Source organism: Corvus brachyrhynchos, unplaced genomic scaffold (assembly GCF_000691975.1).
Source record: "Corvus brachyrhynchos isolate BGI_N302 unplaced genomic scaffold, ASM69197v1 scaffold14, whole genome shotgun sequence".
NCBI classification, from domain to species: domain Eukaryota; kingdom Metazoa; phylum Chordata; class Aves; order Passeriformes; family Corvidae; genus Corvus; species Corvus brachyrhynchos.
In genome coordinates, this window is record NW_008239110.1 from 17,545,598 (window position 1) to 17,557,453 (window position 11,856).

Here is an 11,856-nt window from a genome sequence, read left to right on the forward strand (position 1 = left end):
GGGAATCCGCTATTTCCCTTCCCCTGTGCTCCCCGCTCGCCCCCGGTCCCTCCCTCGGGCACAGGGGACGCGGAGCGGGTGGATCGGGGGGGGCGCGGGGTACTCGGTGTCCGGCGGCGAACGGTCCCGGCGCTTTGGTACCACCGAAGAAAGGTATAATTACACTACCGGGTATAAATTGACTCTGTGTACCACTGAATCATACTGAATATTTGTAATGTGTTCCTTCCCTAATAGATGCTCTCTATGAATAGAGAGAGTGCCTATTTACTCTGAAATACTTGGCACAGCGAGTGGAGTGTGAAGCATGGAAGAAGTGGCTATTATTTTCCCACCGCCTGTGTGTGCAGCTGTCATTTCTGAGCAACACGTTCCTCGCACATCCCTGCTTCCCAACCTTGCTGATGGTCCGCCCCAGGATTACAACAAGAAGAGAATGGCATGCCGCTGCACTCAGCCAAAACCTTAACACTGTGGTTTGTATTTGACTGAACCCAAGACCTAAGCATTGTGGCTTGGATTAAGTCATTGCAGATAACTGCTATGATGCTTGTTGTTTTTTTTTTTAGCCAGGAGGATGGCTCTTCCCCTGCCTGCTGTGTATTATTTGAATATTCAGTGATGTCATGTTGTTTGACCTCCGCTTAACGCAAGGAATGCCAATGTTTTGGCTTTTGACCTGTGGAAGTATGTTAGTGTTTAGTAAGAGAGACCAGCTTAATGCATCACATTAAGCAATCTGAAATCTGGTAGTTACCTTAAGAGATCTCATCTTTTGTATGTAGGCTTTCCCCCACTACCATTCCCCCTTGCCCCCCACTTCTTCCCATCCCTCCATATCTAGGCATGCTTCCATGCTATGATGCAGCAATATGTATGCACAGGATTCATGAGGGGAAAAGAAGGTCTTCCATGTAATGCCCCAGTAGAACTACTGTACTGTAAAACTGTTACTTATATTCTGCCAGCATTGTACTGTGTCTGGAAAAGTCATTTGGATGTAATTTCTTCTACTTGAAATTCTCCATTAAAAGAAATGAGATTGGCTCTGAAAGAAAAAATAAATCCCAGAGGAATAGTTATGGTGAATAATGTATGTTCCCAAAATCATGAGGTCTCCTAAAATCTGTATTTACTTGAAGGACTCCAGTGGCCTCAGTGCTGGGTAAATAGTATGTGTACCAAACTATGTATGACATGCATACCAAAATGCAAATGTAACCAGGTAAACAGAATGCCTTTTTTAAATGCCTAAATATGGTAGGAGAACATCAGAGAGAGAGAGAGGCTCTAGACATGTTTTATAACTTTCCATGTAAGAGGTTTTTTCAGAGATACAATTTTATTAAACAAAACCTAAGAATCTTACTGACAGAAAAAGTATGTTTAAAAGTAACAAATTACCAGAAAGCCAGGAAATCCAAAATTAAAGGATAAATCTGTCCTAAGTCCTCCCACTGCAGGCCAAGTACAGCAAGCCCCATACACTTGCTGCCCTGAGAAAAACTACTTGAATAGGTGTTTGAATTCAGAACTAATTCTGGTCTTGCACCACTGTGGATCAGGCATTAGCCCACTAAATTAGAAGTTGTGCCAGCACACGCAGGGGGGTAAGAATCAGAGTCCATGGGAGTGCCTTTTGGTCATCTTGGTTTCTGTGTTGTTAGATGTGTCACAATGGGTACCTCATTTATGTGTGTGTATTTACTCACGGGGGCGAAGGGAACCTGGAAGCAAAGGCAGTTCTTTCAGACTCCAGTCAGTCTTCAGCTTATCCTTTCTGATGACAATCCCAGAATCCTCAAGGTTGGAAGAGACCTTCAAGATCATTTAGTCCAACTGGCAATGTGACACCACCATAATCACCCCTAAACTATATCCCCGGATACCACATCCAGGTGTCTCTTGAGAAGGCCACAGGCTGGAGAAGTACATCTTGGCATTGATGCATAAAATGATTAAAATGCACTAATTTTGACTTCCATGCAGGTATTTATATAGCACATGCTTTTAAGATAGTATATTTTTTCTGCTGAAACTAGGAATTCACTATACCGGCCTTGCAGACTTGTTTACACAGCTATATATGGTATGTGTGTGTCTACATCAGCTTCAGTTGGTGAAGTCTTGTAAAATGTACAGGTGTGGATTACTACATTCCTCTCTTGTGTTTTTCCTTCTTTTTTTTTTCCTGCTTCCCCCCAAAAAGTCACTTGATCAGGTATCAGACATAGTGAAAACCTGGCAAGACTACAGGAAAGTGGCTAGACTTGGAGTGTTTGTGTACTTAAAGAAAGAATCTTGCACATTTTCAACTTTCAGTCACAGATTTTTTTTATAAGAGCAATTGGAGGTCTGAGCCAGGCCTCAAAGCGGAAATCAAAAGCTCCCAGAGAAACATACCCGAGGAATGTGAATCTGATCCAACAACCATACGCAATGCACATACAGTACTGTCAGTCTTATAGGAAGTCTTGCCATATATGGACATCTGGACCCTGAGCTGTTTATCGTCACGATAGGCTTGTAGCTGGCTTCAGACATTTCTGTCTTGCCTCAGGTTTAGTGTGCCAATTAGTTCCTTTCCCAAAACGCTCACCAGGATATTTCTTTAAAATTGTAATAAATATATCTCAAAATTCTGAGAGGTCTGGTTAAAGTTACGTTAGTAGGCTTTTGCTTAAAATGCAGATTCCAAGAAAGACTTACTCTGCTAGCTCAGAAATAGACACAGAATAAAAATAAAGAGATTTATTCCATCGTTAATGTGGTTGCCTGGTATTTCTCTTTCTTAGAAGTTATCTGGTAGCTTATTCTACATATCTGTAGGCATAGGAAGGGCTCTGAAGTAGACCACTTGCTGAACTTTTACTCATCCTTTTCTGGGGAGATGCGTGAGCTCATGAATCAACAAAGGCAAAGCAAAGACTACATTTCCCAGGATCTGTCAAGAAACTTATCCATGTTGTGTGATTTGTACTGCTTGGTTAGACTGATACAAAGCTTTTCACCTTGTAGCTGTGACAATTCACGTCAGCTAATCTTACTAATGACAGCCATTAGCTCTTCTCCAAAGTGAACCAGAATAAGAAGGTGGGGAGAGGCAGTGGATATCTTAGGGCCTATAGAAATATTTGCTGCTGAACTGGTGGACCTAGTCCAAATCCCTCAAGATACTGGTTCAGATTCTCTGCTAGCATCAGTTGGGCAGTTCACTAAATGCACTGTTAGCCATCAAAATGCTGGGACTTGAAAAGTTCAAGTCCATTGGGCTAAAGCAAAATCATCAGGTGCAATTCCCATTTGCAGATCTGAGTTTTGTTTTTTTCTGTAATGTCATTCTTTATGTGTTAACATGCAATATTTCGTTACTTCTAGAGTCATTGAGAATGCTGCTTTAAGCACTTGGCTTTATTCTTAAAAAGTAACTGGAGTTTTGTGAATTTATGTGGTCTTAAACCAGCAAAGTGATTACTGGAAGTAGAATAATCTAAACGGGTATTCAAAGCACAGTTACTATTTGTATGAAAGTGAGATTATAAGTAGTGTGAAGTCAAATGTCCTTTACCTACTGAGCCTCAGATTCAGTTTATCTGATTTTATTCTGAAAAATTTGCCATAGATCTGGTCTTAAAACCACTGTAGGAGCAGCATTCCCTGCATCTGTGAGGAGGCTGGCTGTGTCCTGATTTTTGTGGGGAAGTGTAGAGCCCTTCCTCAGCTCATGAAGGTGAGTATGGAGGGAGGAGGCTTTCACTTGTTTATTTCTCTGATTTGACTGAGGTTCGCAAGCTCTTGCTATAGTAAGTCAGCTGGTGTAGGACTGCAGTGAGTCACTAACCACTCCTTTGACAATTGTCCCATAAATGGTTAACAATTCATAAAAAGTTAGTGTTGCTGGCTGGAGAGGAAATGTGGCCAGGGACTGACTCAGAACATGAACCAGAAATCCTTTTGAGATTTTTAGAGGAACCACGTGGAAAACAGCTGGATGAACACTTCCTCCCACTCTGTGGTGGATTATGTGGGCAGGAATGAATCAGATCTGCTTAGTCTACAATGCATGTGATCTTGTTTTCAGTTTTTCAACCTGCTTTTTTCAGGAGATGTCAGTGTAACTTTCGAGGGTTTGTGGGTTTTTTGCCCCAAGCTGAGCCATCGATGTTTAATTAAAGATTTGACCAAATTAGGGACTTCCCTTAACAAATGCAGTTTGATTTGCCATAAACTATGTGATCTCTTAATTTATATTGTAGCTGCTGTGGAGTAGAGGCCTGGGGAGAATCATGTGGGATACATTTTCCATGTTGTCTCATCGGATAGGGTCAATGCTTGTACATGCATGGGTGACAAATAGTGGTTTCTTTGGGGAGAAAAGAAAAGAGAGAAATGTCCCCCCCATTTTTGCTGCAACCTCAGTTCACTGACTTTGGTGTAGTGGGCTTTTCTGTTAGCACATTCCTTCCAGAGAAAATGGAGGAATTGGCTTACTGTGTAGGTCTGTAATGCCTCCGCAGGACTTCATAAGCACACTGCATCAGCTGACCTGCAAAGGAACATAATGTCCTCAATGCATTGGCACTGATTTTGGAGATTGGATGATTTTTCAGGAAAATGGTTCCCCATGGTTCAGCTGCCAGCTTGGCTGTCTGTTTTTTCAGCAAGTGATGTGTGGTATGTGACCTGTGTAAATACATCTGTACAAGTGACGCAGGCAGGGAAACTAGGATGTAACCTACAACAGCCAAGGTGGCTTCCTTATTGACCCACGGATGTGTGTGAAATTTAGCAACTACTGGGCCAGGTCTGAAAAACATCTTCGACTGCTAATCCCTCTGGTGTTGGTGGGAAATTCTCTGTCAGACCATTTTTCACATGAAGACGAGAAAAGCAGATACTCCAAGAAATGTGCATTGTTAGGGAAGTGGGGACATGTTTAAAATATTTTGATTTCCTTTAGGAACTAATTGAGGAAACCTAGTTGTTTTAAACATCAATGGTCCCAGGTCTAGAGTTTACAACCATGTTGCTACAGATGTCTTATTGATGGGTGGCTTTTAAGTAATAAGCATGATGTTGTAAAAATGGTAGGACTCTCACTAACAGCAAGTGTTTCTGAGCATATTACTCCATTTATAACCCTTTTATTAAAGGGTTTTAAATAGAAATCAAGGTTAGATTTTTACTGTATGGTGTTTGCTTTGGCCATTTTGGACAATGGGGTCATTGTGAAGATTGAGCCTAAGAAGTTATTTGTGGTGCATTTCTTGTGAGGAAGCTATCCAGGGTGGATCTTGTGGAAAAGCCTAACCTTAATAGCGTGGCAGATCTGTATGATTATTTAAGATTCAATTATGACATGGGTTGAAGAAACAGTTCATCAACTGCCTTTCTTCATTGCCTAAGCTTTGCAAGGTATTTGAAAATCTTAAATCTGTCCCAAATATTGTTCCTCTGTGAGTTACAAACTTTGTAATAAAAATTTCAGGTGAGTTTTAAAACCATATATGAACCATCCTCCTTATGTCACTCACAAGATAAAGAGGGTTGATTTTCAAATTCCCTGGGAACAGTTTTCCTATTTTACCTTCTTAAATTCAGTGATACCTCACCTAGGCCTTCATATATCTTTATTTTTCTTGATCAAGGGCTTACAAAGAGTGACAGTGGAGTATGAGACTTGGGAAGTGAGCTATTTCTTTTTTGCCATCAAGCTGCCACAGGGGGGAGTAGAAGTTTGGAAAGGACTGTGCTGCCCAAGAAGCCACCGAGGCAAGTGCTGTATTTGTGTGTACCCTGGCCAGTCTCTCACGGCGAGAAAAGCAGGGGCGAAAGAGGAGTGGATGTTCTAGGAATGAAAGGGTTGGTTGGAGAAAGGAGCTGGGATAAGCTGAATAGTTCACTGCTTTGCAAAACCACGCTGTTTTTCTTATTCATTCCGACCAGCTTTTCTGTCCAGGTGTAAGGAGAATGTGACTGAATTGTTTTCCTGCCTCAGGAGGGAAGATGACATGTGGGAGTTGTAAAGTACTTGCAAAATCCCTGCCCATCTGACAAAAGGCTTTTCCCACATTAGGGCTCTTGGCTAATGGAGAAAAAATGCTAGGCAGAGGCAAGGCAGAGGACACAGTGAGGAAAAGTTTTGCCAACTTGATAGAAAAGGGTTGTTTTTGTGGGACTGTTAGTGTTGGTGAAATCCACCCTGTCTGCTTCATGATGAGTAACTGGACTCTCTATGGGCCCTGTGCAGCCAGGATGGGGAAGGGGGATGTGTTCCTTGTGCCTCGGCCCTGGCTGCAGGCTTGCTCTCTTGTCCCTTGTGTGACCACAACTGCTCTTGCAATGCACAGTCTGAAGCACTAGCGCAGCTGTCAGCCACCATCCTGCCCTGCCAGTGGATTTGGTACAGTTCTGCAGGGGAGGGATGTGGCCAGAGATGGGGTTGTAAGAGCGGGAGTTGAAGGAGTGGGCTTGGATTTTGGAGTAATACAAGAGGGTGGAAAGGGACTTATCACTCCTGTTAGCTTCTCACCCATGTGCTGTATTTGAGCATGTCCCCAGAGAAAACCAGCCAAGGTGCTGAGTGGGAAAGGCTAAACAGGGCTGAAGAGAGAGGTGCGCACATGTTTGTGTGGGAAGGGTTGCGGTGGAGTGGGGCGGAATGGAGGAAGTGGAGAAAATGGTGTGTGAGGAGAGTGGTGTAGATGAAGCAGCCAAGGATGAGGTGGGCTTGGCAGCTTCCTTCCCACTGCCTTTACAGTATTTCACCACCAAGAAACCGTGCTCAGGTCAGTACAACCACGGGAAAACTCATTTTCCAGAAGAAGAGAGAGGTGTCTGCAGTAAAGTCTGGGTGCTCCTGTTTTCCACACCTTTGGAAGCCAGTCCTTGTTTTCTCTTGCCCTGCTGCACTCAGGACCACTCTGCATTGAGGGGTACAGTGGAGACACTACAAGTTTCTTGCTTTTTGGGTCTGTGTTAGGGAGTTTTATCACTGCACAACCTAGTCAACAATTTTTGGGAAAGAACGAAATAATTTTCAGGAACTTGTTAATGATCAGGAGAACAACTGAAAGGAGTGGATCAGGCACATTTTCTTTTATAAGTCCTCAGGATCTGAGTGCACAGATCTGTAACAAGGTAGGGTAAGTGAGAATGAAGGAAGAATTAAAGGAGAAGCACACATGCTTCTGTAACCTGAGAAATAACAGTAACACGTGCTAAATGTGTTATTTTAGAATACAGAAGAGAATATGGCAGGCAAGTCTTTGCTTTTGGTTTTAATGGCAAAAATAGGTTGGGAAGAAAAACCATTATTTGGGTAACACTTTTTTGTGCATTTTGTATATATGTGATTCCTGGACTTTTGAACTATCATCAAAAGGAGCCTGAGTGAAATCCACGTTCTTTGTGTTTAGCATATTGATAAATTCAGTGTCTGCTCCACAACCTTGTTCTTAACAGACACAAAAAAGAGAATTATTGGTCCAATTTCCAAATAAGACATAAGGAATTTGCTTATGCTTTTGGGAGGTAATGTGCCTAGGTTTGAGTGGAACTTTGTTAAGTATAATGAAATTCTCAAGGAATGCAAGGCTGGTTTTGCTCAACAATAAACATCCAAGATTAAAAAAATATACATTTTCCAAACTTATGCCTAAACCTCAGGTTTCTTGTTTTTAATTAGGGTGGTTGTTGCAAATTCGGAAAGTTAACCAAACATAAAAATGCAAACAGAAAATGATAAAATTAAATAAATTCAGAGCAACTTTTAATTTTTCCCTTAGTTATAGAAGGGATTAAAGTCAGAAGCACAGTGAAGCTTGTACCACAGTTTACTGCACTCACTCTGACTCTTGCAGTAATAAAACCCTGGAGAACACTGACCTGAGTCAGTGTCACAGTATCACAAAGCCTAGGCCCTGTCAGAGTGCTTTTACAAAACACAGTGTCAAGATATTAATTCTGGACATGGCATGTATTTTGTAACATTTGAAGAATCAATACATGTACAAAGACAAAACCAAGAGCAAAACCAGCATTAGGTGCTTTGTAATTCCAGTTTCTATGGGTTTTCCATTTTCATCACTTTATTCTTTTCAGGAGAGAAAAGAAAAAGAGAGTAAGTAAGTTTGAGGGAAATTACAGCAATCTTTTTTGAGTCCAACACTTCTACTTGATATGTCAGCCCTTCTGTTTTGACTCTTGATTGTGGTTTAGGATGAATGGACAGCATAGTCGCTGTAGTGTAATTGAATCATTCTTCTCATTGAAAAGGAATAGATGTGTGTTTCTGCTGCTAGAGGTGACAGGTTTGTTCCTGCAGAGTCTTGATTTTACATTGTGTCCAGAGCTGATTCCTTGTGCACTTTTGACATTTTATTATATAATTGTGTCAAGAAAAACACACATGCTGTATTTCAAGTCAAATTAGGTGAATAGATGAGGTGTCTAGTTTTTATTTCTTGAAGGCCACCAGATCAAATCTTGCCAAAGTTATGTTTTCACTCAAAATTCCTTAATTTTTCCTGCTTTTGCTTCAGGCAAACACAGAACAGTACATTCTCATTATTTAATCATTAAAGAAAAATAATATGAAAACAAAAAAAAAGCACCAAGGTAACAAGATGTTCTCTTCTACAGATATTTATCAAGAAAGCTACGCAGGAACATAGTTGCAGGAGTGAAAACATATTTGATAATCCTAGAATAAGTGAACCAATGCATTAGAGTTTTGGGGAGAATTAAGACGGGAATAACAGGAAAGCTGGAGAGAAAAAAATTCCCCAGGTTAAGACAGTAGAGTGCCCAGAATTTTTGTGAAGAGGTGATACTGGGACACTTCTGGTGAAAATAGACCTAGGGTGATCCTCTTGCGTGATGACTGCACTTGCTTGGAAGGAACTTTTGAATTTGTAAGTAGGTGTAGGGGAGGAGATAATTGTTAGACAAAATACAGTACCCAGCTGTAGATAGCTTCAGCAGATTGACCATGGGGCAGTAGTGACACTCTGCCTGACCAGCTGTAACATGTCATCCCCAGAGCATGAGGGGTAAAACTTTCTTCCTTGCCTGCCTCTGCCCTTTGCACCTTGCAAAGTATTCACTTACTTTTGCATCATTTGTGCATCAAATCCCCGTTCATTTTGGAAACTTTCTCCTTTTCCTGACCATCATTTTCCCCGATTGAGTTCCAGCGCCTTTTCACCACCTTTCCTCATTTTGCCTGTGTGTTCAGTGAACTGCATCCTCTCGAGCATAGATGCAAAGCTGGCTGTCGCTCTTCACCACTGCATCCCACGTTCCCACAAGCATCCTTTTCTGTCTCCAGAGCAATGCTCTCCTCCTCAGTCGGTGACTCCTTGCTCTGCTTCTGAGTATGAGCTGATAATTAAGACTACCTTTGCTAGCCTAGGTGACAAGTTTTCATAAAACAGTGTATAGGTGAATGTGGAAGACTTTTGGGAAGGCCATCAAAGGGTCTTACAGATTTGTTTAGCCTGTACCATAGCTTGGAGGATGTTGTTAAAACAACTCTGCTTTCCAAGCTGGGAAGGTCACTGTTTCTTTAGAATATTTTTGGAGATGTTTCTGTGGTTTGTCAGATCTAAAAATAAACTATGATCAACACACTTTAAAATAATGACGGCATTTTTTTTTTTTAAGAGTGTATAAGGCAATTAGATATTTGTTTTCCAGTTGGAAAACCAGTCAGAACTACACACAGGCTATGAAAATCCCCTTCAGTATTCCAGGACTATTTTTTTGGTGTGTCTTCAAAATTGTGAGCATCTGCTTGCCTATCTGTTCATCTGTCTTATGCAGTTTATAGAGCCTATGATTTTCTCAACTGAGAGACAAAGACACCAGGAACATTTCTAGTCTTTTCTTCTTAAGTTTCTAGGACAACTGGGGAGCTTTGATTGAAATTTGTTTTCATTAGAAAGAGAAATCCTGATGAAATAGACCCTGTGCATTTCTTGTGTTGATTTTCAACAAAATGAAGCTGAGAAAAAAATCGGAATTCTTTTGTTCTGAAACATGTCAATGATTTGGTTTGATTTTGGAAGGGAGAAATGTTGGGGGAATTGATTTCAAATCCTCTTTGTGTTAATGACCTACTGGTCTTGATTTTTTTCAAAAACACTTTTAAAATTTTCACTTTGAGTGGCATTTTTTTAATGTCTATCACTGTAAGTAGGGCTGCAGACATGTTTGGAAAGCCAGTGTTCTTCAAAGAGCAGAAAAAACATTTTCTGGCCCACATCAGGGAACACTTAAAAATACTCAAGGATTTGTTTAGACTCATGAAAGTCTATTATGTAAAAGCAAATTTGGTAATGCAGTTTTACCATTTTCTGTCACTGTAGCTGTTCCTAAACCAAATCCCACTGTGAGCGTCTGCAGTACAGAGCCCTAGGTTAGGCAGCTCAAAGGGTCAGTGTTGGGTACAGGCCAGTGAGTCCAGCAGGTAGGGATCAATCACTGATGGCTGCCTTGGAGACCTTCATCCATCATTCTGCATTTTCTGTGCTTTCACGTGAGTCCTGTACTTGAGTGTACAGTTTAGTTAGGAGTGTGGGTGGAAGCTTTGCTACCTGTAAAGAAACAGTAGTTGTTTGTCGTGCTTTTTCTCTGCTGGAGTTGCAGGGGGAGTTTCTGAGGCACAGCTGCAGGGATTGAGTCTGGTAAGATCTTCTTTGGAGACCCGAGGGTACCAAACTGTTTTCTGATGGCCCTCGCACACAAGGACCTTACCTCCCCTCACAGCTGCTTCCGGACCATTTTGTGTTTCTTGAGTTTAATCTAAGTGTTCTAACACTGAACATCTCTCCAAACTAGTAATATTTGGGTTTCTGCCATAAGCCCTCAAGCATGGCCCAGAAGGGTGATGTGCCAGAGACATTTTCAGAGGGCTCTAGTGTAGACTGCGTTGCTAGTGCCTGCAGGGCAGAGGGCTGCTGCAGGTTATTCCTTCAGGGGTTTTTCCTGCCTTTCACAGCCATGGGCAGTAGCATTCAGCACTTGTCAGTGTCACCAGCAGCTGCCCTTGTGGACTCCCTGCTTTGCAAAGTGGCATGGGGAAGAGCTGAGGGGAGAGTATTATCTACCTGGTCTGCTACCTCCAGAGTACACAGGTTAGGAAAGCCACCCCTGCATTTGATGAAAGAAGAAGAAGCAGCATGACCTCTCTATCTGTGCACTGATTTAAATCCCATCCTATTTTAAACCCCATTTTTGACAGTGAGTCTTATCTAAAATTGGCAGAAAAACAGAGGATGTTGCTTCTCATCAGGACAGAGCCAGCATTTAGCTTTCTTTCAAGTGGCGCAATAAAACATGGGAATAGACTTCAGCTTCCCATGTTTTAATTCTTGTTTTTTAATCCCTGTTTTCATTTTTGAAACTATTTGGATCCAAAAAGTAATTTTTTCTCTTTCCACTTCTGATTTGTTTGTTGGACCGCTGCCTGTTCACCCTATTTGGATGTCAAGAGACTCTCTATTTTTCCATTTCTGGAATAGTCATTCACGACTCAGTGTTTCTTGTGAAAACCCTCAGAATTTACAGTGTGTTTATTGGTCTCTCACTAACTGCAGTTTCTCTCTTGTAATATATTGTTTCAAAGTTTCTCTCAGATACTGTTATATAGATTTGGTTCACAAAAGAATTCTGTGGTAAGCCTAAGAGTTTAAGAGAGCATCTTCCTAAAAGATCTAGCTAATAAGCTAATTAAAATGTAGGGATTTATATAATTTGTTGAACTAGTAGGTTTGAGGCATAATTGATGGGGTAAGACATTTTTAACAGAAAACAAACGTGCAAAGGATACCAGTTGTGTGCAGTGTTGCAGGA

At 41.4% G+C, this 11,856-nt stretch overlaps 1 long non-coding RNA gene across 1 annotated transcript in view; it reads left to right on the forward strand.

Moving 5' to 3' along the window:
* Window positions 1-6: 6 nt before the first annotated feature.
* LOC108448018 overlaps window positions 7-11,856 on the forward strand; it is a 21,412-nt gene continuing 9,562 nt past the window's right edge. Inside the window, exons 1-2 of the long non-coding RNA XR_001863788.1 lie at window positions 7-153; window positions 238-3,730. This is a non-coding gene — a long non-coding RNA (uncharacterized LOC108448018). The remainder of the gene's footprint in view (window positions 154-237; window positions 3,731-11,856) is intronic.